The sequence below is a fragment of the Giraffa tippelskirchi genome, chromosome 1 (assembly GCF_054371585.1).
Source record: "Giraffa tippelskirchi isolate mGirTip1 chromosome 1, T2T-mGirTip1v1.2.pri, whole genome shotgun sequence".
In the NCBI taxonomy this organism is placed as follows: domain Eukaryota; kingdom Metazoa; phylum Chordata; class Mammalia; order Artiodactyla; family Giraffidae; genus Giraffa; species Giraffa tippelskirchi.
Window position 1 is genome coordinate 118,575,204 of NC_137275.1, and position 25,330 is coordinate 118,600,533.

The 25,330-nt window shown below is 37.6% G+C and overlaps 1 long non-coding RNA gene across 1 annotated transcript in view; it reads right to left on the reverse strand.

The window, feature by feature from the left end:
* Positions 1-11,560: 11,560 nt before the first annotated feature.
* LOC145537389 (uncharacterized) overlaps positions 11,561-25,330 on the reverse strand; it is a 52,266-nt gene continuing 38,496 nt past the window's right edge. Inside the window, exons 3-4 of the long non-coding RNA XR_014076390.1 lie at positions 18,347-18,486; positions 11,561-14,817 (exon numbers count right to left, since the gene is read on the reverse strand). This is a non-coding gene — a long non-coding RNA (uncharacterized LOC145537389). The remainder of the gene's footprint in view (positions 14,818-18,346; positions 18,487-25,330) is intronic.

The window sequence follows — 25,330 nt, forward strand, 5'->3', positions numbered from 1 at the left end:
CATGATTCAATATATCATTTATTCTTACCAAGAAGCTACTTTAGAGATTTGAGATGATGGATGAATGACATATAAGAGATTTAGAAATTATGGTGACCATGGGTTTAATTATGGACATATAAAAAAAGAATGTTTGATTATTACATTCTTTTTCTAAAATTATAGGTTATACATTTTCTTGGGTACTTAATCTTTTTAATCAAATTCTTTTAACCAAAAAATGAGTCATTCAAAGTGAAAAATTATTGTGCCAAAGGGATAATTTTCCTAGGGCTCAAATGTCTCTTAGGGTTAGAGGTTGAGTTAGAAAGAGAGAAACATTTCATGAAGACAAACCAAATTATAAATTCAGAGAAAACTATTGCTTTGCCAAAACACTGCAATCTAGAAATGAAAATAAAATAAATATATGAAATATTTTTACAATCAAAAAGTTATAATAATTTTCATCTACTTTATTGTGCACTACATGAGCTCCCAAGTGTTCTTAGCAACCACATTATTTCACATTATTCTTCTAAACATGACTATTTTGGTATTTTATATTTAGAAGAACTATGTTAGTTTCTTGTTTTTCAGATATAACATTCAGAGGATGTAAAGCTGAAAACTTCATAATCAAAATCCTCACTCTCTGATATATATGGAACAAAGGTTCTTTGAGTTATATTTTGGTCCCAAGAAAGAGTTCTAGAGGGAAAAAAAAAAAAAAAGATACAGGAAAGAGTTTTAACAGAAAGAAACTACAGTTGTCCCTCAATATCCCTGGGCTATGGTTACCAAAATCCATGGTTGCTGAAGTCTTATATAAAATGGAATATGCAGTACAATGAATACTATATGCAAGACTCTCTGAGAGCCCTGCTACTTTTAAGATAACTAAACCTCCATCCAACTCTTTGGGAAAACTCAGAAGAGCAGGGGTATTGCCTGAAAATGGCAATAGTCAACAAGGATAATGCTCCCACTCCTGGCCTGTATGGTATGTGAGGGGAGACAACGTCCCCAGTCAAGGCAAAGATAAAGTAAGCAAGCAGAGATAACATTCAAAGATACAGCTGAAGACTTCTAACTAGAGAAAATGAATTCCCTAAGATACAGTAGTGGAATTTTAAAGGGAAAGGTGAGGTGGAAGGATAAATAAGAGGTAAACAAAGACAGAGAAAAGATGATAGAAGCATGTGAATGACAGCTCCATAGAGTTGAGGAGGGTAGTGATTAAAACTGGGCTTTGTCTGATGAGAGCCTCCCTGGTGGCTCAGATGGGAAAGAGTTCGCCTGTAAAGCGGGAGACCTGGGTTCGATCCCTGGGTTGGGAAAATCCCCTAGAGAAGGGAATGGCTATCCACTCCAATGTTCTTGCTTGGAGAAGTCAATGGACAGAGGAGCCTGGCGGGCTACAGTCCATGGGGTCGCATAGAGTTGGACATGAAAATAATTTTAAGAAGCATAGTAGAATTAGTCTACTAAGCCTCTCCCTATATTAGTTTACCAGTGCTTACTTCCTCTTAATTTTTCCATCCATCTCAATCTAGCTTTCTTGTCCACAGTCCATTGAAACTACTTCTGCTAAATTCATCAGTACCTTCCACACTGCCAAACCCAGTGAAATTTTTCTTGCACATAATCTAATCCTCAGCAGGCTTAGAGACCACTGTTCCTTTCCTGGCTTTCCTGCATCACACATTCCTGCATTTCCTCTTGTTCTATGGACTGCTCTCTCCTAGGCTCCTTTATTGCCTTCTCCTCTCACCCTAATATGAGATTTCCTTCTCTCTGTCTATCCTCTTCCTAGATAATACCAAGCAACTTCATGACTTTAAATATCATTATGTCATAATGATCTCCAATTTGTATCTTCAGCCCAAACTTCTGGGCTTAAGTTACATTTATCCAACAGTTTACTTAGCGTTGATCACTGAATGTCAAATTAGCACCTCAAAACTTTTTTTCAGTAAGTTATTTATTTATTTTTATTTTACTTTGGTGTATAGTTGATTAACAATGTTGTGTTTGTTCTAGGTGTACAACAAAGTGATTCAGTTAGACATACACATGTTACTGTGACTCTCAAACTGCTTCCACTTCCATCCTCCCTTTGGAATTACAATAACGTCAGTAGAATAAGTAACTGAGAAGAAAAATTACTGAATTTACAAGGTATATTGTGTTTCTTCTGGATTTTAATGTGACAAATTTATTTCGTGCGTGCTTAGTCGCTCACTTGTGTCTGACTTTTTGCGACCCTTTGCACTGTAGCCGGCCAGGCTCCTCTGTCCATGGGACTCTTCAGGCAAGAATATTGAAGTGGGTTGCCATTTCTTCCTTCAGACAGATCTTCCTGACCCAGGGATCAAACCTTAGTCTCTTGTGTTGCAGGCAGATTCTTTACCTGCTGAGCCATCCAGGAAGCCCCTTTAGTCATCTTTATTTTACTCTTTTCTCTATATAAGCCAAACAAGTTAAAATCTCACAATAATACTGATCAGTGTCAATAAATGAGAGCCCCATGACCTTGAATCACTTGGTTTGGCTATGTTCTTTTATCCCTTCTTTTTCTTCTTTTATTTGAGAGCAATTTCATATTTTTCTGCAGAATTCTCTTCTAGTAGCAACAATTTAGAGTGGTAGTTAAGCTCATGGACTCCAGAATCAGACTGTCGGGATGCAAAGCCCAGTTTTATAATTTATCAGCCCCATGACTTGCCTCTATTTCTTCTTCTATGAAATGGGGATGATAATAATTACATATACTTTACAGAGCTGCTCTGAAGATGAGTTAATACCATAAAGCTTATAAAAATGGGTCTGACACATAGTAAGTATTCCTAACGTTCATTACTCTGACTTTGACTCTCATATGCCAATGAAAGAAGAAACTTAGCCTAGACTCTCACTCATTTCAGTTGTTTTCAAATGAACAGCACCATTATTAACACTACTCTCACCTCCTTATATCTAAAATTCTTAGGAAAATATCAATGACTTGCTCTTTTAGAAGGGATACACTATTCTGAGGAACAACAAACATTAGATAAAACAACTTAATCCATCATTTATAAATCAAACTAATCTTATTTCAAATGAGTGACAAAAGCAGGTAACTTGCTATAGTTTTCAGACCTCCCTTTGAGTGAGGAAATTCTTCTGGGAGTTATTTATTCAGACAATACAAATTAGGTTTAATGAAGAAAAAAAAAACATAGTTACTAGATTGGATTGCAATACACAGTTACAAAAAAAATATCCATCTATACTAATTTGAAAAGAAGTTTTAAATAGTACCTTGCAAAAGTTAACCGAGAAAACTTTTCTCAAACATAGATTGACTGATCTCAAGTCTAATTCCCAAAAATTATACAAAGCTATTTGAACAGTAAAGTCATTCTCTTCCTTCTTTATTTATTTTGATTTCATTTGTAAAACCAAAAGTCCTCACTGTATTCTTGTTAGAATCATGCAACTTTAAAACATCCATATTAAACTGAACTAAAAACAGAAATCATAGGACAGTTTTGAAAACATAAACTTATCTTTTACCAAGTAAGGTCCAAAGAACATTTAAGCAATACTAGGCTCAGGTGCCATTTTAAAATAGCTTTGGCACAACAACTGGAAAAACTGAAGTGCAGAACTGACAGTGTCATATACAGTGCCAGTAAGCATTTATTTTGCCTAAGTGCACAGATGATAATCAGTGGGATTATTCTAATAATTCCACACACACAAAACATAAGTTCTTTTAAGGTTTTATAAAATTTCACTAGCTTTAAAAATGTTATATGGATTCTCTGGATCCACCTATCAACTGTTAAACTGAAATACAAGTAATTATAGTATGATGTACTTCAGTCCTCTTGGTTTTCCCTCTCTTAAATGTACACAATATAAAGTTAGTGCTCTCATCAGACATACAAGACACTGTAGGTTATAGTTTAGAGTTGTGATAAAGATAAATTTTTCTTATGAAGGTAATAATCAATTAGGAAAGGAGTTTGAAAAATGCACAAAAGGAATATGTACAGTGTGAATTTACTGTGACTAAATTCTAAATAACTTCTAATAACCAAACACACTAGAATAACTAGTAGTCATTAATACACTTAAATTTTATTGTCAAAGATAATTACTTATTGTCATTAAAACATTCTGCAGTCATAAAAATCATTAATGCTTAAAATAATTATGGGAAGCTTATTAAATGTATTCTAATTTTACATACTTAAGTTGTCACAGTAATAAGTACTCTCAAAAATTGTAGGACAAGATTTCATTTCTTACCCTCTAAAGTCAATTAAAAAAAAGTCTTCTGAGTTAAAAGAGTACATTTAATAAACAATTCAATTCTCTGCCTCCAAAAACCTCACTCTAACTGGATATTTTAAAGACAAAAAATCACAAGACAAACAAGAGAGGTAACAACAGCAACAAATTTTGGAACCCAGAAAAATAGATGGCAGTTAGAATGCCTAATCTAAAATAAGCAGTAGAAAAATCTAAGACTTAGGTTTTAGTTTACAAAGAAGAATCCTCAAAAGGTTCAGCACTTGTAACAACAGGTTTTTCTGAAATTTATAGTGGAAATGTTAGTCACTCAGACATGCTGACTCTTTACAACCCCATGGATCCTGAGTCCATGGAATTCTCCATGGAAGAATACTCTAGTGTGTTGTTGCCACGCCCTTCTCCAGAGGATCTTCCTGACCCAGGGATCAAAGCCAGGTCTCCCGCATTGCAGGCAGATTCTTTACCATATGAGCCACCAGGGAAACCCAAAGGGCTTCGAGGTTAAAATAAGGAAGACTGGGTAAAAGATGTGTGAGAAATTAGGGTTTCCCTAGACACACTTTCCTCTTCATAATCTGATAGCTACCCTTCCTCAGTACTGGCTGAATACTGGAGAATTCTTTTCTGGAGAAGTGAAGGACTGAATGACTCATATTAACTGGATTAAATGTTGAAAGTTGAGACACATAACCTGTTTTCCCACTTGACTACCAGAGCACTGAACTTTGCATTTCAAAAAGTAATTTGTGTTATAAAAGAAAACTCTCTTAGAAATCCACAGTCTTAGGAAAATCTTAAAGTATTGGGATACTGGGGTCCTCCAGCAAAAATCCCATTCAGATCATTCTAGAGAAGCCAGTCAGTAATTTCCACCTGTATTTTCAGAGTTTCCAATTACCATTTTCACCCCAAACTTTTAATTATGAGGGTAATACCAAAGACACCAGAAATCTGAGTAAAATCTTCAACATGGTTTCAAACAAAGTAATTTTTAAGAAACTGACATTACAGAAGAACAAAATTTCAAAGTCTATCATTAATAAACAAGAAAACATGTTACAACCATGAAACAAGAAAGGGATGGATTAAAAAAAACATTCAGAGATGTATAAAGAAGTTTTTAAAATAAATATAAATATCCTGAAATGGAAAATTCAATAGAAAGGCTGAAAATGCAGTTTAAAAAGTCTCCAAAAAGGAAACAAAATGACAAAGAAATAGAAAGCAAGGAAAAATAGACAAAATTAGAGAACAAGGACAAAATAGCTAACCACCTGGATAACAAAGACTGAAAAGAACAAAGGAGTGGGTAACGAAGATGTGGTACATATATACAACAGAATATTACTCAGCCAAAAAAAGAAGGAAGTAATGCCATTTACAGCAACATGATGGGCCTAGAAATTATCATACTGAGTGAAGTCAGATGGAGAGAGGCAAATATAGGATATTGCTTAAATATGGAACTAAAAAAAAAAAAAGGATGCAAATGAACTTATTTACAAAACAGAAAACAGTCACAGGTGCAGAAAACAAATTTATGGTTACCAGTGGTGAAAGGTTTGGTGGGGGGATAAACTGGGAAATTGACAGTGACACATGCATACTACTATATCTAAAATAGATAACTAAAAGGGACTTGCTGTATAGCACAGGAAACTCTAGTCATTACTCTGTAATGACCTATATGGTAAAATAATCTACAAAAGAGTAGATATAGGTATATATATAACTGATTCATTTCACTGTACACCTGAAAACAACACAACTTTATAAATCAACTATGCCTTCTGAGAAATCTGTATGCAGGTCAAGAAGCAACAGCTAGAACTGGACATGGAACAACAGACTGGTTCCAAATCAGTTCCAAATCCTTGACAGTCCAATATACAGTCAAGGCTGTATACTGATACCCTGCTTATTTAACTTATATGCAGAGTACATCATGAGAAATGCTGGACTGGATGAAGCACAAGCTGGAATCAAGATTGCTGGGAGAAATATCAATAACCTCAGATATGCAGATGACACCACCCTTATGGCAGAAAGTGAAGAACTAAAGAGCCTCTTGATGAAAGTGAAAGAGGAGAGTGAAAAAGTTGGCTTAAAACTCAACATTCAGAAAATGAAGATCATGGCATATGGTCCCATCACTTCATGGCAAAAAGATGAGGAAACAGTGGAAACAGTGACAGACTTTATTTTGGGGGGCTCCAAAATCACTGCAGATGGTGACTGAAGCCATGAAATTGAAAGCAGCTTACTTCTTGGAAGAAAAGTTTTGACCAATCTAGGCAGCATATTAAAAAGCAGAGACATTACTTTGCTAACAAAGGTGTGTCTAGTCAAAGCTATGGTTTCCAGTAGTCATTTATGGATGTGAGAGTTGGACTATAAAGAAAGCTGAGTGCCAAAGAATTGATGCCTTTGAACTGTGGTGTTGGAGAAGACTCTTGAGAGAGTCCCTTGGACAGCAAGGAGATCCAACCAGTCCATCCTCAAGGAAGTCAGTCCTGAATATTCATTGGAAGGACTGATGCTGAAGATGAAACTCCAATACTTTGGCCATCTGATGCAAAGAACTGACTTTTGAAAATATCCTGATGCTGGGAAAGATTGAAGGCAGGAGGAGAAGAGGATGACAAAGGATGAGATGGTTGGATGGCAACATTGGCTCAATGGACATGAGTTTGAGTAAGCTCTGGGAGTTGGTGATGGACAGGAAGACTGGCGTACTGCAGTCCATGAGGTTGCAAAGATTCGGAGACGACTGAGTGACCAAACTGAACTGATACTCCAATAAATTTTTTTTTTAATGAAGTCACATGGTATGTATTCTTTGTGTTTAGCTTCTTTCACACAAATAATATTTTAAAGATTCGGTAATGTGATTGAGTGTGTTTGTGATTTATTACTACTTTCACTACTCCCATAGTGTTTCATTATATGAAATTAACTACAATTTTTTTTCACATTTCTTGTTGATGAACTTTTGGGTTGTTTCCAGTCTTTTATGGGTTGTTTGTAGTCTGACATTTTCTTCTTTAAATTGTGAAATCCAATTTGGGTTGTTGAATTGTTATCAATCAAAATTGTACCACCGGGTTCTGACTATCTAAAAGAGGCGGTGATGAGGGAACTTTTTCCAGTTCCTGTTCTTCCCACAATGCCAATCTTTTACCTTGAGTCAGTGCTTGCTCTCAGATCCTTCAATACCAGAGAGCCATCTGAGCTGTACTTGATGTTCACATTATTAAAGGCAATGGCTCCATTATCAGGCCAAAGGTGGACAAAACTTCAGTTCCAAGGGTGCTTCTTTCTCAGATTGCATGCTAAGTCACTTCAGTTGTGTCCAACTCTTTGTAACCCCATGGACTTTAGCCCACTAGCCTCCTCTGTCCATGAGATTCTCCAGGCAAGAATACTGGAGTGGGTTCTCATGCGCTCCTCCAGGGGATCTTCCTGATCCAAAGATCAAACCTGCGTCTCCTCCATCTCCTGCACCGTCAGGAGGGTTCTTTACCACTAGTACCAATGTAATCACCCTTTCTACTGAAATCATTATATTCTCAACTTCTGTGCTTTGCCTGATGCTCTACTAGAACAAAACTAACATAAGCGTCCTTCTTATACAAAACTTTTTGTGAACTTGTGAACTAATTTGGGGGATGGGGTGGGAATATACCTAGATGTACACTTGCAAAGTCAAAGGTATGTGTATGTTTAAACTTTACAGTTCAGTTCAGTTCTGTCACTCAATTGTGTCTGACTCTTTGCAACCCCATGAACCGCAGCACACCAGGCCTCCCTGTCCATCACCAATTCCCTGAGTCCACCCAAACCCATGTCCATTGAGTCGGTGATGCCATCCAGCCATCTCATATTCTGTCGTCCCCTTCTCTTTATACCCTCAATCTTTCCCAGCATCAGGGTCTTTTCAAATGAGTTAGCTCTTCTCATTAGGTGGCCAAAGTATTGGAGGTTCAGCTTCAACATCAGTCCTTCCAATGAACACCCAGGACTGATCTCCTTTAGGATGGACTGGTTGGATCTCCTTGCAGTCCAAGGGACTCTCAAGAGTCTTCTCCAACACCACAGTTCAAAAGCATCAGCTTTCTTTATAGTCCAACTCTCACATCCATACATGACCACTGGAAAAACCATAGCCTTGACTAGGCAGGCCTTCGTTGGCAAAGTAATGTCTCTGCTTTTTAATATGCTGTCTAGGTTGGTCATAACTTTCCTTCCAAGGAGTAAGCATCTTTTAATTTCATGGCTGCAATCACCATCTGCAGTGATTTTGGCTTAATGTCAGTGTGCTTATAAAACATGACCCAATTATAAATTGTATTATTGGGTCTTACTTTTAAGTCCAAGCTGACATTTTCTGCATTAGTTTATTTCATTAATATTTATATAATTATTGATATAATTGAGTTATGACTTTCATTTTTATATTTATCCACATTTTTATACTTTTCTGTGTTCTTTTTTTTTTTTTTTTTTTTTACTAAATATCCAACTTTCTAATTTGGCAAATTCTCTCCATTCTAAAAAAAACTTCTTTAACCTACTGTTCAGGCATGTCTGCTAGTGAAGAATAACCTTGTAATTTGTCTGAAGCCCTTTTTACTTCATTTTAATTGTAGTAGATATTTTTGTTAGGTAAAGAATCATGGACTGACATCCTTTTAGCATTTAAAAGATGTTATTTCATTTCTCTAGCTTCTGTGTATTTAGTCAATCATCCATCTTTCTTAATCAAGACTATTTCTAGGGTTTTTCTCTTTGTCTTTGGTTTTCAACAGCTTGACTATGATTTACCTTGGCAAGATTTTCTTTGTGTTTATCCTGCCTGGTATTCAGCAGGCTTCTTAATTCTGGGGTTTGAGACTTTAATCAGCTTTGAAAACATCTAGGCTATTTTCTCTTCATATTTTATCTTCCTGCCCATTCTCCTTCTTTCCTGGGACATAAATAACATGTATACTAGGTCATGTTATATTTTCCTCTCAGATTTTGCTTTTCTATTCAGTAACTTTTTAATTGTCTTATACTACATGCTTTAGTTTAGATTATTTCTATTGATCTGTTACTAATACTTTCTTCTGATTCAGTTACCCTGGTGTAAATCCAATCCAATTAATTCTGCATGTCACTTCTTTTAAATTAACAAACTTTCTTTTCTAGGGCAGTTTTAAGTTCACAGCAAAATTGAGCTTATTCAGTAAAATTCCCGCAGGGGAGAACGGGGCAGAGTGGAATTCTTAAGTCTCCTTCAGATTCAGATGTAACATGTCAGCCCCAGTGTGGTTGTTTTCCCCTTGTCCTCACAGCTTTTCTTTGCCTATGACAAGCCTATTATATTTGCTAGCAATTCGCAGACTAGCCCAGAAATGCAAGCTGGCACTGACTTGTGGCAAGACAGGGAAGGTTTGTCTATGTTTGGAATTTATTTAGACTTACTTGACTCTACAACTTTTTGATAACTTAAAATACAAACACTACTTTTTAGTTTATCCATTCTCACCTTTATAGTGAAATCAATGGTCTTTTAAACCCTCTACAACTTCACCAGAAATGTAAAACAGTATTTGATACACTTGACCACTTACTCATCTTTTTTCCTAGCACTTAAGATGTCAATAATATTCAAATTTTCCTTTGCCCATATTTTTCACTAATGTTGCTATTCCTCAGGGCTCTTTCTTCTACCCTATTCTTTTCTCATTATCTTTTCTCTCTCAGAATGATCTTATTGACTCTCATCCATATGTTCGTGATCCCAAAAGTCATTCGCTGCCTAAGTTGAGGGACCACATAATGGCTTTAAGCCTTTTTGAAACACAGAATAGCTTTTGAGATTAGAGACATTAAAGACCACAGAACAAATGACTCCAGTTTCTGAAGAACTATAAACAGTAGGATTTTAGGGCAGAAGAAAAAATAGTTCATACTAATTGAAAATCATCTGTTTAAAAATTTCACCATAATTTTCACTATAAGGAATAACTCACAAATTTTATACTGATTCTTTCATCATCAGATGATTTACAAATATAATTTCCTTTTAAGGAGAGAATCATAGTTTTACAAATGAAAAAGTGAGGTCTTATAGTGGTTAAAGCACCTTTGTGACTAATTTTCAAGAAACATATTAAAAATTGCAATTGGTCCATGAAACTGTATGTATGATGTAACACAGATGTAGTAAACTGGAGTATAATACAATAACTATTTCTTAGGAAAACAAATATAATGAAGATAAAATGGTACTTTTTATTAGACCATAAACCTGTTTCTTGTTAGACTTGCCATTATGTTTAGACCCTGGAGTATATACTAATGCTTAATGTTACAGAAAAGGAACTTTTACTATTTTATTGTCATTTGTGGAACTCAAATTCTGCAATAAAGCTTCCCATCCACCAGATAATTTTGTCTCTCTTATAGATCAGAATAATCAAACATTCAAAATTTAAAAATTTGAGCATAAATGCCTCACATACATTACAAATGAATTATTAAAAACATATGCCATCTCAACTTTTTAAAGTTATATTTCATAAGTCTGCCCAGTGAAAATATCCAAGCAGGATCCTCCACAATCTCACATTCAAAGCCATCCAAATAAACATTATATCCAAGTAAAAATAGTGGCCTTGTTATGTAAACACAGCTTCATTACTAGACTCTCCTTCCAAATAGACTCAGAAATTCTGGAGCTACTATTTCACAGTTGTTTTGCTTTACAACTCTGGTACAAAACTAGATTTAATTATTGCTATGGCTAAAACTTAACTAATATTTGAATCACAGAATTCCTGAGCCTGAACTTCTAAAACCATTTATAATCTCTGAAAATTTCAGGATAACAAAACACCTTAAATTTGCATTAAAATATTTCAATAGAAATAGTATATTATATAATACGTGTTATTTAGCTTAAATTACACCTTGGTGGTGGTTTAGTCGTTAAGTTGTGTCCAACTCTTGTGATTCTGTGGACTGTAGCCTGCCAGGCTCCTCTGTCCATGGGATTCTCCAGGCAAGAATACTGGAGTGGGTTGCCATTTCCTTCTCCAGGGGATCTTCCCAACCCAGGAATTGAACCCAGGTCTTCTGCATTGCAGGCAGATGATTTACCAACTGAGCTACGAGGGAAGCCAAATTACACCCTAAATTTAATCAATTATCTTAATTGAAAATTCACACTCCAGGGATGGTCACCTAGCATTATATGAGAAAGATCACACTTTAGAGATAGCTATTCTAAAAACTTCAGCTTTCTTTATTTGTGACCAACACTAGATTTTTAACAATTAATGAGTAACAAAGTGGGGTCTCATTTGTGAAATGAATGCTTGTGTTGTCAGCATGATATATATTAAAAATGTGTTTTCAATGGTAACAATAGTGGTATTTCAGACATGTGGGCTACCTAAAGTTTTAAGACACTCCTGCCCTTGCATAAAAGTATAGTAATCTGGGAAGCCCTAGTACCTGAATCTTTGGACACAGAGCTTGAGGCTTAGGTCTTAATTGCTCTGGGATCCAGACCCTAGAGTGGAGAATTCTGTTTTCCTTTTGTTAGATATAAAATCAGCCAAATCCTGCCTTTAACACATTCTTGCAATTGCTTCAAGTAAATGACTCATTTGAAAAGACCCTGATGGTGGCAAAGATTGAAGGCAGGAGGAGAAGGGGATGACAGAGGATGAGATGGTTGGATGGCATCACCAACTCGATGGACATGAGTTTGAGTAAGCTCCGGGAGTTGGTGATGGACAGGGAGGCCTGGTGTGCTGCGGTCAATGGGGTCATAAAGAGTCGGACATGACTGAGCAACTGAGCTGAACTGAACTGAAATGTTTTATTGAAGATGGTCTTGAAAGTGAAAGTGTTAGTCACTCAGTCCTGTCTGACTCTTTGTGACCCCATGGGCTGCAGCCTACCAGGCTCCTCTGTCCATGGAATTCTCCAGGCAAGAATACTGGAGTGGATTGCCATTAGGGCACCTAAAAAAGAGGGCTGGAGCATAATCAAACTGACAGAAAATGCTGTATATACAGTTTTGTTCACACGTGGTAATCTACATTTGTTCAATAATTTATTTTAAGATTTGCATTCACTATAATTCAGTAATGAGGTCATAGGGAAAAAGCTGAACTTCACCTCACCAAAAACTTTCTGACAGTTATCAATGTGTTCTCACCAAAAACTTTCTGACAGTTATCAATGTGTTCTAAAGGAGCCTTAATAACTGAACTCTCTCAATTCTGTTTGCATCAATATAGTTCCAGCAGTGGAAGCTTTCATAAGACTCATTTCTTAAGCTTCTATGAGAAGCTACGAATTAACACATAGAGAGGCTCTAGCAACTAAGCACTGCTTATGAAGGTGTAAAAGCTTTCAGCAGTAAAGACAGCATGTTAAGTGGGAGTTAAGGGGCCTCCATAGCCTTAATTTTGCACATAAACTATGGATGAAGACATCACATATAATATAGGAGGGGACAGTGGGAGGAGTAAAGGAGAGCAACAGATCTATGCATTCTAGGCTGTCTGAAATCCACAAATGGGTTTTAAGTTAAGGATAGAATACCTATACAGAAGCACTTTCCCCTACACAATAGGCAACTAATAACTTATAAATAGCTTGACAAATCACAAAAAGAAACTGTACATTGATTCCCTCAAAAGCAAGCAGAATTTTCCTGAAGTCATTCAGCTTTCAGAAATCTACACTATGTGCTTAGTCACAGCTGTTTACAGAGCATTTACTCATAGAAGGCCTACACTAAGCATTCTGCTTCCCACCACAATACCTGAACATCTTCCTTCAAGCCCCAGTATCACTTAATATCCAGACTGTGATTTCTTTCTAGTCCTCTTCTTTCTTTAGGTTTCTGTTTTAGAGCAGTGATAGTTAAAGCCTTTTCTACAATGGTCTTTGAGCAACTGGTTTAAGTTCTCTCACAGGAACATGAAATGGAAAAGGGAAAAAGAAGAACAGGACTTTGCTTCACATACAGAATCAAAAAGAATTATTATTATGATATTTTCTTGTGTCCAAGAGTATATAAAGCAATTTCAAAAAGAGATTTTCTGTACTTTTTTTATCGTTCAAAAGAAAAACAAAAAATTCTGATTAACTTACGCTACACACCCCCCCCCACCAAAAGAAAAAGAAAGAACCTTATCTCACTATACCAGAGGTAGAGCTCAACAAACTTCAAGAAGAGGGGGAGATTTTCCTGGTGGTACAGTGATTAAGACTTTGTCTTCCAATGCAGGGGGTGAGGGTTCAGTCTCTGGTTGGGGGGCTAAGATCACACACACTACAAGGTCAAAAAACCAAAACATAAATAATATTGTAACAATAAAGACTTTAAAAAATGGTCCATATCAAAAAAGAAATCTTGAAAAAAAAAAAAAAGAAGAGGGGGCCTTAGTAGAAGGTGTTTATGAAGTCTTAATCAGAGTCACACTGTCATAAATTACTCTGTTTTAGCTACTTTCTTCCTTGTGCATATCCACTAGAGACTGATATTTTTAAAGTGAAGAATCATTTTGCTGGCATTGATGAGATCATTTATCCATTCCTATAATGTGAGGGTGGGGCATGTTCTATGCTAGGCAAACAAAAACAAGAGCTCCCACATATTGAAGGGAGAGAAAGACAACATGCTTGTACACAAACAAATTCAAGTGTATCTGAAAAAACAAAACAAAACATGGATGTATAGTCATACCATCTAGTCAACTGTTAAAAATACTTGATTAAAGACAGAGAAGTGTTTTGTTGACATTTTCAGTCCTCGCTTATAAAGCTTCCAAAACATTTGAAGTTAAGATGGAGAGACATTTGCCATTATGGATTCAGGATCAAACTGATTAGTGTGTACTTTTGAATTTGAAAATTTTAAGTCAAATCTTCAGGTTTAATTTTAAACACTGAAAAAAAAAATGGGAAAATCAGTGTTACTAAGAGTGTTTCATGCATTTTAAGAACAGATATTGAGTTTTACAATATCTCACAAGGAAACTGCTATAATGTTGATGAAACAGAAACTCAAGAAAATAAATTCTGCAGATTCTCACTGAATACTTTTAATCTATACAAGGCACTACAAATAAGCAAAATCTGTCTCTTGAAACACTTAAAACATAATGAGAAGTATAAACTAGAGTCTCAAATAATCATAGAAAGTTATAAATAAGATGGCATTATTAGCAAAAAAAAATAGGGAAAGATTAAAAATAATTAAGAGCGCCCTAATTTAAATTAGGAGTGAGAAAAATGTGAAATGAAGAGTTCAACAGACAAACAATCAGCATTTTCTCATACTTACTCTTTACTAGGGACTTTATATTTATCACCTCATTTAATCCTTGACACCATACTTTTGATAGATATTTTTGTCCCAAATTCACAAACTGAGGCAGACAGCAACCCAACAACTTACCCAGTGTCACCCAGATATCAAGTTACCTAGTTCTCCTTGATTATTCAACTTCTTATTGGTTCCTGGAGATAGAGTTTGAAATACATGATAATAGAAAGTCTGTGCTTTTAAACACAGGTTCAACAAAATCTACCCTGTATTTTAGTGCTTGGGTTTGCTATAAGAGAGTTACAAAGAGTAAGAGAGAATTGTAAACCAGATATGTTTTTGTCTTTTACTAAAAGAAACCAAATTGGAAGAACTTCTAGTTAGAGGGATGGATGAAAAAGCAGCTATCAACTATTATTTGATTCAAAGCCCAGTTGAAACAAAGAACAATTTTTTTAAAAAAAATAAAGGAGGAATTTCTGATTCTCTTATTAATAGAATAAGACCCTAACAGGCAATTTCCACAAAAAAAAAAAATGTAAAACCCTACAAAAAGTAATTATCTGAAGGCACTGGAGAATGAACAGTATAGAGATTCTTTTGCTATATAAATACCTGAAGGAGAAGAGAGGAGCTACAACAAGAAAATTTCCACTTTTTTGGTCTGTTATCAAGAAGCTATGTTAGCATCTCATAACAGGACAGGTGCCGGCAGACAGAATTTAGCTCTTTCTGGCCAAGCGAACAAGAAAACTGAAGTCATGCAAATCACGGACACAGAAGAAAGTGGAAACAGATGAGCGAGAAAGTGGGAATTATACATGTGAACCAGTTATCTACTGCTATGTATTATGCTATGCTATGCTATGCTAAGTCGCTTCAGTCGTGTCCGACTCTGTGCGACCCCATAGACGGCAGCTCACCAGGCTCTGCCGTCCCTAGGATTCTCCAGGCAAGAATACTGGAGTGGGTTGCCATTTCTTTCTCCAGTGCATGAAAGGGAAAAGTGAAAGTGAAGTCGCTCAGTCGTGTCCGACTCTTAGCGACCCCATGGACTGTAGCCTACCAGGCTCCTCTGTCCATGGGATTTTCCAGGCAAGAGTACTGGAGTGGGGTGCCATTGCCTTCTCCGACTGCTATGTATTAAATTACCTGAAAACTTAACTGCTGAAAAAAGCTAACATCCATTACCTCAGACAATTTCTATGAGTCACATACGTCTTATTTAGTGAGAGAGGGAATTAAACAAGTGTGGGAATGCAGGGGAGTGAGAATCATTGGAGGCCATGTTGGCAGCTGGGTACATTATGTGTTCATTGCCTCATCTTTCATAAGAGGAAATTCATTAATAGTGTCCAAAGTTGAAGCAGGAGGTTACATTATAACAACTCCAAATTTAAAATAGTTTTTAAATAGCAAGAAATTAATAAAGAGGCTTATTTTCAAGTGTATGTAATTCATTTTGATAACGAAATCAGAATCACTTGGGTCATTTATTAATAATTTATACCAAAATTATTTGATACTGTAACAAGTTCTCTCAGTAAATTTTTATGGCTTTTATGGAATGATGTGATATATTACAGAATTTCTCTATGGAAATTAATCTTGTCTTATAAATATAATATCTAGTCTCTTATTTTAGCATCAATGTGAAGAATGATAAATAGAAGTAGGTTTCTCACCTTTTAAAGCCTATTTTACAAACTTCAAGATTAAGAAACTTAGAATTATGGCGAACGTGTGGAAATAATTTAGGGCACTGACATGTCAAGGCAAAAATAGGAAAAGGAAAAGTCACTCTTTTGCAGTATGAAAAATATTCCCTTTGTCTGATATCTGAACTCTTCAATTCTCTACCTGGATCCTCTCATCTCATCACATTTCCCATTTTTTCCCAAAAGAGGTCTTCGTTCTTTGAGATCAATGTCCTCCTGTCAGAAACATGCTATCTAAAATTTATTAAAATTTTGGAGTTGTTAAATAATGTAACCCCATGTTTAAACTCTGGAAAGTATTAGCAAACCCCCTGATGTGAAAGATGAGAAAATGAACACAGAATATAGCCAGCTGCCAAAATGGTCTCCCAGTGATTTATTCTCCTTTATTTTCTACATTGGTTCATGTTACAACCTTTAAAGGAATCTGATTTAAAGCATGGACCTCCTCCCTTAATATTTCTTAACATCTATTCCTCTCCCAAAGCCTTAGGTTCTTATTATAGAATTTTCCCTATTCACCCTTCTCCAACTTATGGATTTTCCAAAGCAAAAGTAATATTCTTAACCTCCACTTGCTTAAATGAGAGAAAGGGTATGACTTTTGACCAAAAGGACCCTATCACAACAGGAATAACCTGCATGTCAGACAAATATAAGGAATCTTAACACCTTTTCATCTTGTCCCTGCTACAATCATCCAAGATTCTGCCTGTGAAATACATCTAAGGGAGAGAACTCAGGGGTTGGTCTCATAGGACGAAGTGGCAGTCCTCGAAGTCCATTGGTTTTGATTAGCTTTATACTGCCCTGGAAGGCTGTTATTTCATTTAAAAAATAATTTTTCTTAATAATTTCTCCTCTGGTTACTAGCAAGCAAGAAAAGTGTGGTAAAGTCATATATTACCTGGATTTTATGTAGTGGAATGTAATAGGACTTAACATTTAACCATTCAGTCATTCCATAAATATTTATTGACAATGACTCTGTACCAATCACTATACTAGATCCTGAAACTCACTGATAACAGAAGAAAAATCTCTGTTCTCACAGAATTTGTACTCTGTTGAATGGTTCATTGCCCTAGCAATATCAACTGGTATTCCAGCTATACATTCTGGAATAAATAAAACATCTGTGGGAGGATTTATTTTTCAAAGATGGCCCCAACGCTGTCTCCCACTTTTAATAAAATGTGACTCTGATACTCCTCCAGAACAGGAGATTTAGTAGGGCGACCAATTCATCCTGGTTTGCCCGGAACTTTTCTGGTTTTACCACTGAAAGCCTTGAGTCCAAGAAACCCTTTAGCCCATGCAAAACAAACAAACAAAAACAAACCTGAGGCCTTGGTCACCTAAGATTTGTCTTTCCTCCCCTTAATCTAGATGGCTTATGACTACATCAAAAAGAACATACATGACTTACAAAACTAAGACATAGAGACAACAGAGCATTCACTCATTTGGAACCTGGTACCAATCTCTGAGGAAGCCCAAACTAGCCCATGTGAAGAGACCTCAGGGAAAGATCACAGAGCTGCAGAGTGAGCCAGTCAACAGGTCAGCTGAGGCCCTGGCTGACAGCCCAGATCAACCACCGGAAGTGTAAGTTTCCACATGACTCAAGCCCTCAGCCATCAGGTCACTCCTGGCTTTCAAGTATTCCCAGTTCAGACATTGTAGGGCAGTGAAAAGTCAATCCAGCTGTGGCCTTTCAACTTCCTGACCCAAACAGATGCAGAAAGATAATGGTTGCTATCATTTTAAGTCACTAAGTATGGGGATGATTTGCTATTCAGGAACAGAGAAGTGACACACTTCCCCAAACTAGGTGACTTAAAAACACAATCACTTATATATAATTGTCAATTTTATGGACCAAGAATTTAAGACGACTTCAGTCAGGTGAGGGTTCTGCTCCTTATAGTGTTGACTGAGTTTACTCAGTGATAGTCAGCTAGCTAATACTCTGCTTTGGAGAGTTCAAGACAGCTTCACTTACATGTCTGACATCCTGGAAGCTATGGCTGGAAGCAGGGCTCGCTGGGAATGTCAGCTGGAGCACTCCTGCAGCATGGCAGACTCAGGTTAGGCAAACTTCTTAGGTGGTAGCTCAGAGGTTCCAGAGAATGCTCTGTAGGCCTGCATAAAAGTTACAGAGCTTCTTAGGATCTAGCCTCAAAAGCCCCAGAAAGTGTTCTTTATCATGTTCTATCAGTTAAGCAAGTCAATAAAGCTATCTAAAATTCCTGGAGAGGAACTTTCCTCAACGGGAAGAGTTGCAACAATTTGCAACCATGTTGAATCTTTCATAGTTAGTATCACAAGAACCATTCATGAGCACAAACAGTTAAGCTGATAAGATTGAAAGTTTAAAGACACGTGTGCATCCATCCCTCTTCTTTATTTTTTGGTTTAGACACACACCTCAATAGCTATTTGGACTCTCAATCAAATGTTTTGTTTATCTGTTCAAAGGTCATTATATTGCCATTTTATTAAGGTCAATTGTTGACATGTCCAACTCTTTGCAACCCCATGGATTGCAGCACTCAGGTTTCCCTGTTCTTCACTATCTCCCCGAGTTTGCTCAAACTCATGTCCATCGAGTCAGTGATGCCATCCAAGGTCAGGGTGTTATGCTTATCATCTAAAAATGGCAAACATCAAACTTGTGTATGTAGGTGTTATGAATTTAAAGCAGACTATTTGGACTACTATTTTAAGTATATATTACTTTTGTATTAAGGAAGAGCATCATTTTTTCAAGTAGGGCTGAATCTACAGGGCTTCCCCTATGACTAAGGTGAGAATGAATCTGCCTAGAATGCAGGAGATCAGAGTTCAATCCCTGGGTCAGGAAGATGCCCTGGAGAAGGGAATGGCTACCCACTCCAATACTCTTGCCTGGAAAATCCCATAGACAGAGGAGCCTGGTGGGCTACAGTCCATGGGGTCGCAAAGAGTCAGACACGACTGAGCGACTTCAATTTCACTTTCACTTTTTAAACAGACTGTTGAAAGAAGCTACTATTTTAAAATTAAGAAATTTATATCAACAGGAAAAAATGGGAGATAGATAGAGATAAAACATACTAAAATGAGGCTGGAAATGGTGTGGTTCAGGCATAGAAGGAGGAGAAAGAGTAAAAAAGGATGTACTACTAAGGGAACAAAATTCCCTCAGGTAAGTGTGAGGTATATAATAAAACCATAATAATAATGTGTAACAAATAATCACAAAACCTCAGTGACATAAAATAAGTATTTTACTCTTTGCACAAGTGGGAATCAGGCAGTTCTACTGATCTTTCTTAGTCTTGCTCACAAGGTATCTGAGGACAGGCTGACTATCACCTGATATACAATGACCTTGGCTGCCTCAGCTGAAGTAACCTGGATTCTACTAATGTCGCATTTTCCAGCAGACCAGACTAGCACGTTCTTTTCTTTACAACAGGAGAAGGCAGGTGACCAAGCTCAACTGCACAAGAATTTTACAAGACTTTCCAGTAGAAACAGGAAGTCTGAACAAAAGAAAATCATGACAGTATACATTATCCTCCATGACCTGAGGCCCTGCAGAAATCTTGGTGAGGACAAGAGATTTGTCCTCATAAATCTGACAATTTGTGACGATTTGTCCTTGTCACCATAAGACAAGAGGACTCCAGTCTTATATTGACCTTAAAAGCAGAGAAATTCCAGCTAACACCTACTGTATTAGTTTTCTGTTGCTGCTATAACAAATTGCCATGGGTTTAGAAGCTTAACAACAATTTAACAACACAAATATATTATCTCACAGTTCTGTAGGTCAGAAGTCTGGTTGGTCCTACTGGTTCCTCTCTTCTGGTTTCACAAGGTCAAAATCAAAGTACTGACTAGCTAGTTTCTAGGTGGCTCTAGGAAATGTTCCTTTCCAAGGTCATTCAGGTTATTACCAGAATCTAGTTCCTTGTGGCTTTAGGACTAAGGTCTTTGCTCTGTAAGCTAGGGGTTACTTTCAGTATCCAGAAGCCACCTACCTTTCTTCATCTTCAAAGTGAGTTACAGTGGCTTGAGTTCTTCCCATTATCTGAGCTTCTCTGACATTATCCTTTTGTTTACCTCTACTACCTTCAGCTAGATAAAGGTCTCATGAACTTCCAGATGTTCAAGCTGGATTTAGAAAAGGCAAAGGAACCAGAGATCAAATTGCCAACATCCTCTGGATCATTGAAAAAGCAAAAGAGCCCCAGAAAAACATCTACTTTTGCCTTATTGACTACGCCAAAGCCTTTGACTGTGAGGGTCACAACAAACTGTGGAAAATTCTTAAAGAGATGGGAATACCAGACCACCTGACCTGCCTCTTGAGAAATCTGTATGCAGGTCAGGAAGCCACGGTTAGAACTGGACATGGAACAACAGACGGTTCCAAATCAGAAAAAGAGTATGTCAAGGCTATATATTGTCTCCCTGTTTATTTATCTTATGTGCAGAGTACATCATGCCAAATGCCAGGCTGGATGAAGCACAAGCTGGAATCAAGACTGCCGGGAGAAATATCAATAACCTCAGATATGCAGATGACACCACCCTTATAGCAGAAAGTGAAGAAGAACTAAAGAGCCTCTTGATGAAAGTGAAAAAGTTGGCTTAAAACTCAACATTCAGAAAACTAAGATCATGGCATCTGGTCCCATCACTTCATGGCAAATAGATGGGGAAACAATGAAAACAATGAGAGACTTTATTTTCTTGGGCTCCAAAATCACTGCAGATGGTGACTGCAGCCATGAGATTAAAAGACTCTTGCTTCTTGGAAGAAAAGCTATCTATGACCAACCTAGACAGCATATTAAAAAGCAGATACATTACTTTACCAACAAAGGTCTGTCTAGTCAAAGCTATGGTTTTTCCAGTAGTCATATATGGATGTGAGATTTGGACTATAAAGAAAGCTGAGCATTGAAGAATTGATGCCTTTGAACTGTGGTGTTGGAGAAGACTCTTGAGAGTCCCTTGGACTGCAAGGAGATCCAACCTGACAATCCTAAAGGAAATCAGTCCTGAATATTCATTGGAAGGACTGATGCTGAAGCTGAAACTCCCAATACTTCAGCCACCTGATGCAAAGAGCTGACTCATTGGAAAAGACCCTGATGCTGGGAAACATTGAAGGTGGGAGGAGAAGCGGATGACAGAGGATGAGATGGTTTATGGCATCACTGACATGATGGGCATGAGTTTGAGTATGCTCCGGGAGTTGATGATGGACAGGGAAGCCTGGCATGCTGCAGTCCTGGCATGCTGCAGTCCATGGGGTCACAAAGAGTCAGACAAGACTGAGCAGGTGAACTGAACTGAACTGAGATATAGTTCTCATCTGGGTCACATGGATAATCCAGCATAATCTCCTTATTTTAAGGTCCCTAATCCTAATTACATCTGAAAAATTCATTCTGCCATGAAATACATTCACAAACTTAGGTTGTGGACGTTTTGAGGTACTGATCACCTACCATACCATGGATCAAAAGCAATCCTTTCACATGAATAGCCCACCACAAATGAGGCCAAGACTGGCCCCAATTTTGTATACTTTATCAATTATCACTTAGTCTGTTATAAACCATGTGCTCTCATTTGGATTTAAAAAAAATATGATAGCTATAACTGGGTAGCATCTGTTTACTTCATGATCACTCTTTCCCCTAGTTAAAGGAATATCTAAAGCAGAGCTAATTATGAGACAAAAACTTAATTGTCCTAGAGCACTTCATCTTCAAAGACAGCACTCTACTATCCCCACCATAGCCCCAGATTCTCAGACCAAGAATTCTAATTGATCTCTAGGTCTTAAACATGTCCAACTGTTATGGATTGAATCGTGTCCTACAAAGTTCTTATGTTGAAGTCCTAATTCCCAGTCCCTCAGTATGTGGCCTTACTTGCAAATAGGGTCACTGTAAGTGTGATTAGTTAAGATGAGGTCATAACTGGCGTAGGGACTGTGCTAAGTCACTTCAGTCATATTCGACTCTTTTCGATCCTATGGACTGTAGCCCACCAGGCTCCTCTGTCCATAGAATTTTCCAGGCAAGAATACTGGAATGGGTTGCCATGCCCTCCTCCAGGGAATATTCCCAACCCAGGGATCAAACCCATGTCTCTTCCATCTCCTGCATTGGCAGGCAGGTTCTTTACCACTAGCACCACCTGGGAAGCCTGGTGGAGGGACTATATACCCCAATTTACTAGAGTGAGTCTCTGCTCAAATATGACTGATATACTTATAAAAAGGGAAATTTGGACAGACACACATACATACACACACACAGGAAGAACACCATGTGAAGATGAGGGCAGAGACCTACAAACCAAACAATGCCAAAGACGGACAACCACCCACTAGAAGCTAGAGACAGACATGGAACAGACTCTCCCTTACAGTCCTTGGGAGGAATTAGCCTTACCAACATCTTTGTCTTTTAGCTTCCAGAACTATGAGACAATAAATTTCTGTTGTTAAGCCACCCAATATGTGTTATTTTATAATGGCAGCCCTAGCAAATAAATACACTAAATTAGTTTCAATAAACCTCTGGTGAAAACCTGGGCATAAATACAATGTTTTTAAAGAAATGCACATTGGCTACTTTTGATTATAACCAGTAGCTTTTAAATAAATGCATTACTTAGTACCATTATAAATGAAAGAGCTGAAAAGGACTATGCTATGTTATGAGCAGGAATAAAATCATATTGACATTTACGCCAGATTGTTAGGATTGTTGACCTACATCTGCTCATGCAGAAATTAAGCCCCTCCCTAACCCCCTTCTTCTCCATCTCAGAATCTCCCCTATATATCTCTGAGTCTTGGATATTATCTTGCATTTTCCTATGATCACTCTGTTTGTGTCCTTCCTCTCTGGCTTCTTCATCTAGGTACGTCTTCATTGATTCTGTTTCTGGAACCATGTGTGGGAATACAGCCTGGCATGCTCAAAAGTTTCACAGCAATGGCCTCCCGAATCTTAAGGTGAAAAGGGAGTGGGAAGATGTAGGGCTGGAGATGTTCCTCTCAACACACCTATGCTAGTACTCTCATGGGTCCTGAGGCAGCATTGCTTCTATTCAATGTTTCACTGAATCTTTTATAACTACGATTCCTCCAGCCTTCACCTCTCTCTCCCTGGAGCTCAAAATCTACCCTAAAAGCTAGGAAAGAAAAAATTCAATCTCACCCCTACACTGGCATCATATCTTTACTATCCAAGTTCTACAAACCCTTGCCTCCTTCTTACCCCTCTCCACCCCCCAAAAAGATTGACAATTCACTTCTTGCATATAGACCCTGAAGTGATCATCAGTCTACCAGTTCCACCAACAGCCTCACTCTATTTCCCCTTCTCTGTGTGTGTGTTTCTGTCACTCTGTTGTGTCCAGCTTTGCGACCCCATGGACTGTAGCCCACCAGGCTCCTTTGTCCATGGGATTTCCCAGGTAAGAATACTGGAGTGGGTTGCCATTTCCTCCTCCAAGAGATCTCCCCAACCCAGGAATTAAACCCAAGTCACCCACACTGCAGACAGATCTTTACCACTGAGCCATTGGGGAAGCCCTATTTGGGTTAAGCTAAAAAGAGTAGTTTAGGAATGTCAGAGAAGGGAGAGCTTATTGAGAAAAAGATCAGAGAGAGAAACTAACAGAAAAGATATGATTTTAACAGGATATTGTGAGATTTAAGTAAGTGGAGAGATGGGAGGTATTCTAGGCCACTAATAAAGAGAAAATAGAGACATGAATTTGACTGAACAAAGGCAAAGGTGAGATTCATTTCAGTCAGTCGTTATGATTTTTCAGGAGTATCCAGTAGAAGAAGTTAACTCAACCCACAGAAATCTCCTTTCACTGCCTTTTATTCTCAGAAAGAACGTCTACACTCCTGGGAATAATTTAGATTAAAAAAATAAAAATATTCCAATCTCATTCTCTTACAATTAGAATTCTTTTTTTGTTTGTTGGTTTAATTTTTAACCCAGATGACTAACACCAGTTTTCTCTACAATAATAACTTCACTTTGCTTCACTTCACCTATGCTACAATTTTGTTTTCTGTTGAGTTTCTGTGCCCTCCCTCAGGAAAACTTGTTTTTCTCTTTTTTCCTTATGAGCACCATCATAAGTGCCACATGGCTCTTTCCACCTCTCTAAAAACCTATATGGAGTAGGAAATTTCCCCCCATTAGCTCTTCCTAGCAACCTGTCTTGCTACTAGAGGTCTCAGTGGCAGCAGGACAAATAAGTCACCTGCCATTCACATTCAAGGCAGGTGGACCATATCTGGAAAGAAACATGTCTTTCCCCACATCTCAGGTTACTTGTACAAGCTAGATCTCAGTTCAGTTCAGTCACTCAGTCGTGTCCGACTCTTTGCGACCCCATGAATTGCAGCACGCCATGCCTCTCTGTCCATCAACAACTCCTGGAGTCTACCCAAACCCATGTTCATCGAGTCAGTGATGCCATCCAACCATCTCATCCTCTGTCGTCCCCTTCTCCTCCCGCCCCCAATCCTACCCAGCATTAGGGTCTTTTCCAATGAATCAACCCTTCGCATGAGGTGGCCAAAGTATTGGAGTTTCAGCTTCAACATCAGACCTTCCAATGAACACCCAGGATTGATCTCTTTTAGGATGGATTGATTGGATATCCTTGCAGTCCAAGGGACTCTCAAGAGTCTTCTCCAACACCACAGCTCAAAAGCATCAATTCTGTGGCACTCAGCTTTCTTCACCGTCCAACTCTCACATCCATACGTGACCACTGGAAAAACCATAGCCTTGACTAGACGTACTTTTGTTGGCAAAGTAATGTCTCTGCTTTTAAATATGCTATCTAGGTTGGCCATAACCTTCCTTCCAAGGAGTAAGCATCTTTTAATTTCATGGCTGCAGTCACCATCAGCAGTGATTCTGGAGCCCAAAAAAATAAA